We start from the raw sequence: 6538 nt of genomic DNA, 5'->3' as shown, positions 1-6538 counted from the left end.
CTGTATAGAGGACCTTTGGGAAGCCCTGGTTGATGAACAAAAAGCGGAGGATGCTGTGGGATGTTCTGTATGGCAAATGTGTTGCTCTGATTGGTCAATAAATAAAACACTGATTGGCCCATGGCTAGACAGGAAGTATAGGCAGGACTAACAGAGAGGAGAAAAGAAAGAACAGGAAGGCAGAAGGAATCACTGCCTGCCAGCCGCCAGGACAAGCAGAATGTGAAGATGCCGGTAAGCCACGAGCCACATGGCAAGGTATAGATTTGTGGAAATGGATTAATTTAAGCTATAAGAACAGTTAGCAAGAAGCCTGCCACGGCCATACAGTTTGTAAGCAATATAAGTCTCTGTGTTTACTTGGTTGGGTCTGAGCCGCTGTGGGACTGGCGGGTGACAAAGATTTGTCCTGACTGTGGGCAAGGCAGGAAAACTCTAGCTACAGGAGGATTTTTTTTTTAATTGTAGGGGCCTTTCCATTAGCTAGAAGCAACAGAAGTTTTCCCCAGAACATTGCTGCCAAACAAACGACCTCAAACTTAATGTCAGAAGCCGACAAATGTCTGTTGCTCCCACGGTTCTGTGAGTTGCTGGAACTCACTTGGGTGACTCTTGGGGTTTTCTCATAGGACTGCAGACAAGATCCCCCAACAGGAGTCTCCAGGAATCTCTCTCTCCTAGAGCCCAAGGACCGCTGGCCTGCGTCTGACACAACCCCAAGACCTCTGTTGCCCAAGAAGCTTCTCCACGTGGTTTCTGAAGGTGAACTGGCTGAGGGTGGACAGGATTTCTTGTGGATCCTCAGGTTTCTTTGCAAGACTTGGCAGGGAGCTGTCCTGGTCTGGTTTCCTCTGCTACTCCCCTGTTGCCTCTACATCAAGGGGAGAGGATTAAACTCCACCTCTTCATGACAGTAGCAGTGTGGAGCTCCTCTGTATTCTAGTGCAGCGACTTAGTGTCTTCACAGGAGGAAGGAGTTGCCGCCAAACCTCGTAGATGTGACAGACACCAGAAGTCCCTGGCTTGCTGCTTGAAGCCAGAGACTGTGAGAGATTTGTCAAGGCTGAGCCCATATACAGGCCCGGAGGCTGTGTAAGGACCATACTGAGCTGAAGATGAGGCAGTGAGCCCTAAACCCAAAGGAGGATCATGTCCCCAGGGTGAGAGAAGTGAATAGTGGGCTAGAAGTTGCTCTGAGGGCTGGCAGCCTGGCTGACCCCGCTGACCTGGCTGAGCAGGGGACCTGGCATGCTTGTTTGCTTTTAAAGCTCCGTGATTTCATGTTGATTTGATGTCTCTCTGAGCCCTGTGTCCTGTGCACTCACAAATGTTTGTGTGGCACATCAAACAGGCCAACTGGAGTGCATGAGGAACTCCTCAGGGTCACCCCACAGCTTCCGACAGCTCTCAGGGATGCCTTGCACCTCATCTTCACCTGCCAGCACATCCTAACAAACGCATCTCCCCTGTTGTCCCAACTTCACATACCTGCCACCTCCCAGCCCAGCCTCAGGTGGGAGCTCCAACCTTCCAAGTAAGCAGGAGGACATTAAAACCTCCCCTTCTGCCAGGCAGTGGCTTTAATCTCAGCACTCAGGAGGCAGAGACAGGCGCGGAGCTCTGTGAGTTTGAGGCCAGCCTGATCTACAGAGAGAGTTCCAGTACAGCCAATGCTGTGACACAGAGAAATCCTGTCTCAGAAAACAAAAAACAAAAAAACCTTCACCTTGTAAACCAGGCCTGTGCTCAGTCTCCCTCCAAAAGAGAGCAAAGATCCCCTTCACTCAGTGTAGTGGCTCCCAGCGGCTTGGCTTTTAAAAGCCAAGCATGATTTCCAAATGTTCACAGAGATTGATAAACACCTACAGAGTGTCATCCAGGGATCTATCTCAGCACACCTGATTCTGTCATCTCCCCTTTCTACTCACACCCACACTCTAGAACATTCTTTAGCTAATTGTGGCGATATATTGTGTACCTTAATAAACTTGCCTGAGGATCCGATGACAGAGCCAGCCACTAGATTAGACACAGAACCAGGCAGTGGTGCCACACACCTTTAATCCCAGCACTTGAGATCTCATGCCTTTGCTTGGGAATCACACATGCCTTTAATCCCAGGAAGTAATATGGCTGGGCAGAGAAAGGTACATAAGGCATGAGGAAACAGGAGCTCACTCTCTTTAGGCTGAGGGTTTGGTAGAGGTAAGAACTAGTAGCTGTCTATTCTGCTTCTCTGATCTCTCAGCTTTCACCTTTGACTCTGGGTTTGTTTTATTATTATTATTATTATTATTATTATTATTATTATTATTATGAAAAGACCATCTAAGATGGGAACAGGAGCCAATCCCAGGCATCGTTTCCTTTCTTCCACAAGTATTTTCAGGTTTGACTTTAGTCGATGGTGATACTATCGTTCATGGACAGAAATCTAACCCCAGAGCCCTCGAGGAGAGAGATCACCAGGCTGGCCCGGAGGTGTGAGTTCCCACGAACATGAAGGGGCCGGAAGCCAGAGATGAGAGAATCATGAACAGACACAAGGAAGAAGATTCCCAAAGGTGACAGCTTGGGAGCAGCCAGCATCTCCTCTGGCCAGTCCCCTCCCTCCATCTTCTCCCACCAGAGCAACAGTTCATGGCCCAGGTGTCCCTGAAGGTAAGAGGAGCCTCACTATTCATTTCAACCCCCAGACGGCACTGATGTCAGCAAACAGCGAACCACAAGCCAGACCCTGACAGGACAGGAAGGTGCGGCTAGCGAGCAGCCGGCACCCTTCCCCATCCTGAAAGAGGCGGGGGGGGGCGGGGCGGGGGCGGGGCACCACTGCCACATTCTCGGCTGGAAGTCCCAGGCTGGTGCTCTGTGTTCTTCTAACAAGGGGAGTCCCCTTTAGACACTGCTTCTCACGCTGGGACAGTGGTTCTCAACCTTCCTAATGCTGCAACTCTTTAAGACAGTTCCTCGTGTTGTGGTGACCCCCGCCCCCCAACCATAAAGTCATTTTCGTTGTGACTTCAGAACTGTAATTTTGCCAGTTATGAATCCTAATATAAATATCTGTGTTTTCTGATGATTGTAGGCGACTCCTGTATAAGGGTCATTTTGACCTCAAAGGGGGTACGACCCACAGGTTGAGAACCACTGCTCCAATGTCTGCATGTCCTCCCAGAAAGCAAATTAAATTGTTCTGGTGACTTGAGATCTACGCAGAGACTAACACAGCCCTGCTAACCTAAGGCCTGGCTCCACAGCGATGTTATCTCACAGGGCTCAAGGTGAAACCTGATCCCTGGGCTAGGAGGACGGACAGCCCTCAGGGAGATTCAGGAAGTCACTTTCCACCCAGGAAGTATATTTGTGTGTGTGTGTGTGTGTGTGTGTGTATGTGTGTGTGTGTGTGTGTGTGCCTGTATCTCCCATCTTTTTTCTGTGTCTTCTGCATTCCTAAGAGAGGGAATCTTACTGTTTTTAACCTAACAATTTGATGGCGATTAAATTTGTTCTCTCCCTTTCTAGAAGCCGGGCAGGATCCTAGCCATTCTCTACATATTGACTGACTCTGCTTCCTCTACCTGAGACCGTGGAATGCCTTTCTTTACTTTGTTTCTTGGGGCCTCCACACTCAAGGGTAATTTCTTCTGTTAGATCCATACCACTCTAACTTGGATGTTTGTTTGAAAAAGGAAGGCAGTGACTGTCCACATTTAATCTGTGAACCTGCTGGCATCCTCAAGGGGACACCATGTCCTGGGACAATATGGGCTCATTTATCCGGGAGCTGAGTTCATTCCAGGCAGGAAGTAACCAAGGGACTTTGTTGACATTATCAGACTAGAGGTTAGATCAGACCTTCCTGGTGGATTCCTTGGATTCTGATACATTGTGTCTCATGATATATTTACCAGATCCTAAGGAGGACTTAAGGGTTTTCCCAGCCATGTGCCCCAACAACAGTGGAGCTAAGACTGACATTCGCAAGCAGCCCAGGGCCAAGATTGGGGAAGCACCGATCCCAACAGGGACCCAAAGGGTCAAGTGCCAGGTGTGAGAAAAGATGCTGCTTGGCCAAGTGCTTCAGCCTCGGCAGGGCCAACTTGGACAGGAGGCGGCAAAGGCCAGCTCCTCTGGGTCTTAATGCCTGCTCTTTCTGGTTGCTTTCTGACATAGAATTCTCTTTCCCACTCACTCCATCAGGCCACATTTGTCTGTTTCTGTTTCTGCCCCACCACACCCTGACCCCTTTGCTTTTGCCTTTCAGTTACAGTAACGTGGAAAGGTTAAGAAAAGCAGAAAAGTATCAACAAAAAAAAAAGGCCTATCAAGTTGCAGTAAGACTAAGCACCTCCTGATGTATTAAGGCTGGGCAAGGCAACCCAGTATGAGGAGTAGGGTCCCCAAAGTCAGAGACAGGCCCTCTTCCCACCATTAGGAGTCCCACAAGAGGACCAAGCTACACAACTGTCACGCATGGGCAGAGCCTAGGTCAGTCCCATGCAGGCTCCCCGTGGGAGCCTGTTCAGTCTGTTCAGTCTCCGGGAGCCCCTAGGAGCCCTGCCCTTTCCTAAACAGAAATGGGGGAGGAGTTGATTGGGAAGTGGGAAGAGAGGGGAGATGAGGAGGTGGGGGAGGAACCGGGAGGAGAGGAGGGAGGCGGAACTGCTGCTGGGATGTAAAATAATAAATAATAGAAAGAAGAGAGAGAGAGAGGGAGAGGGAGAGGAAGGAAGGAAGGAAGGAAGGAAGGAAGGAAGGAAGGAAGGAAGGAAGGAAGGAAAGAAAGAAAGAAAGAAAGAAAGAAAGAAAGAAAGAAAGAAAGAAAGGGAAAGAACAGCCTGATGCCGTACCTTGGAGTTCTTTCAGAGATGTGCAGTTTTTTTGTTTTTTGTGGTTAGTGCTCCCTACATTACAGGTCACGTGATGAGTTGCAAGGAGGCTCCACCACATAGACAGCCCTCTTTAGACAAGAGGAGACTCACCAGGGATGTTTCTGTGCCAGCTTTCTATCTGAGTTAGAGGGGGAGAAAGCAACATGGATTGACAGATTAAGAGGATGGACAAGAGACCAGAGAGACCCTAACGCAGCGGAAGCTCTGCCCTTTCTATTTTACCTGGAGCAACGCAAACCTCCCCTATCACCTACAAGCCAGGAAGCATGTTTGGCCCAGGGCCTAACAATTTCACCTTAGCTATCACTTACTTGCTCAGTAGACTATTTGAGATGTGCTGTGGTCCACGCTCCTGTAAGAAATGAGAGTTACTTTGGTTTATACCACCCTAAACAACAGGGCCTTAAGCCATTTTATAGCTTAGGAGAGGCACATTCTGTCTCTTTGACTGGAGGCCTTCATGTGTCCTGTAGATTAAGTCTAGAAGGGAATAGTGTTCTTTCAGGAATGAAAGCATCAGGATTATCTCAGGTATAAGTGAAACCTTGGGGGCAGGGGGGAGGGAGAGGGGGGACCGCGACCACAGAATAACCAGCCGCACACTGGGCACTGGTCCTGGGGTGTTTTCTCAGGTCAAACTGACTGCCCCTTCAACTGTCGACAATATGCCTCTGAGGATGCTGGATTGGAGATTCCGCCTCTCTTCTTGTTTTTGCTCTACAGTTGGGAACAGAAGCCTCTAAGAGTCCTTCAAGCCCACACTGACTTGCCTCCTGGACAGGTGGAATAAATTAAATCCCCAGGATTTAGGAAGAAGACTTTAGGCTTTCAACCTGTGTGTGGCCTAAGGGCCTGCCCTCTGTGGGATGGCAAAAACTAGCCAGTCCCCCCCCCCGGGGGGGGGGTGATGACTTAATTATAATCCCATCGTTCAATTAGAGCCGTTCTGAGGGAGAGAAGTAAACAAAGGGAAATTCCCCAGAATTCCCTGTACCCAATATTTCTCTTACTTCAGAGACCACCCAGAACTCATTAAAAACAATAACAAAACCCGGCAGACTCTAGCAAACCCTAAGCCAAATGGCTCCAACTACGTGACTCTGGGAAAGACATCATCCATGCTGATAAAGACTTTCCAATATGGCTGCCTTCAGGTCCCCCAAGCTCTGTAAATCAGCCTTCGAAATTCACTGGTCCCTGTCGTTAGCTTTGGTGAAACTCCACTTTGGTTTGTCATTGGGACCTTATGAAGAGGGGATAGACATTGTTTAATCCCCATGGGAGAAAATTCTCACAACAGGCAGTGAATGTATTTGTCATGATATTAAGAAACCAGTAGGATGTTAGGATGAAAAAAATGAAAATATTTTTAGTAAAGAAAGATTTGTGTATGAAAATTAAGATGACTGGATTTTTTTTTTTTCCAGAATGGGAAAGAAAGCTGGGAAGCTTATACAAGTTACAAGGGTCCAAGTATATCATTTAAGTCATGCAAAAGGTGAGACAGATTTTAGAGATAGATAGATAGATAGATAGATAGATAGATAGATAGATAGATAAATAGATAGACAGAAATTTTAATATCATCTATCTATCTAAGGTCAAGGTTTAGTACATTAATATCAAGCCTCTGCTTAAATAAGTGG

The 6538-nt window shown here is 48.0% G+C and overlaps 1 long non-coding RNA gene across 1 annotated transcript; it reads left to right on the top strand.

Annotated features, from left to right (window-relative positions):
• Positions 1–413: 413 nt before the first annotated feature.
• On the top strand, positions 414–6293 carry LOC119088502. The gene is made up of 4 exons (XR_005092148.1): positions 414–1160; positions 2381–2661; positions 3523–3634; positions 5525–6293. It is a non-coding gene; the product is annotated as an uncharacterized LOC119088502 (long non-coding RNA).
• Positions 6294–6538: the final 245 nt, after the last annotated feature.

This window comes from Peromyscus leucopus, chromosome 9 (genome assembly GCF_004664715.2).
Source record: "Peromyscus leucopus breed LL Stock chromosome 9, UCI_PerLeu_2.1, whole genome shotgun sequence".
Taxonomy (NCBI): Eukaryota; Metazoa; Chordata; class Mammalia; order Rodentia; family Cricetidae; genus Peromyscus; species Peromyscus leucopus.
The sequence above is the reverse complement of the archived record's forward strand: the minus strand, read 5'-3'. Positions and strand labels throughout refer to the sequence as shown.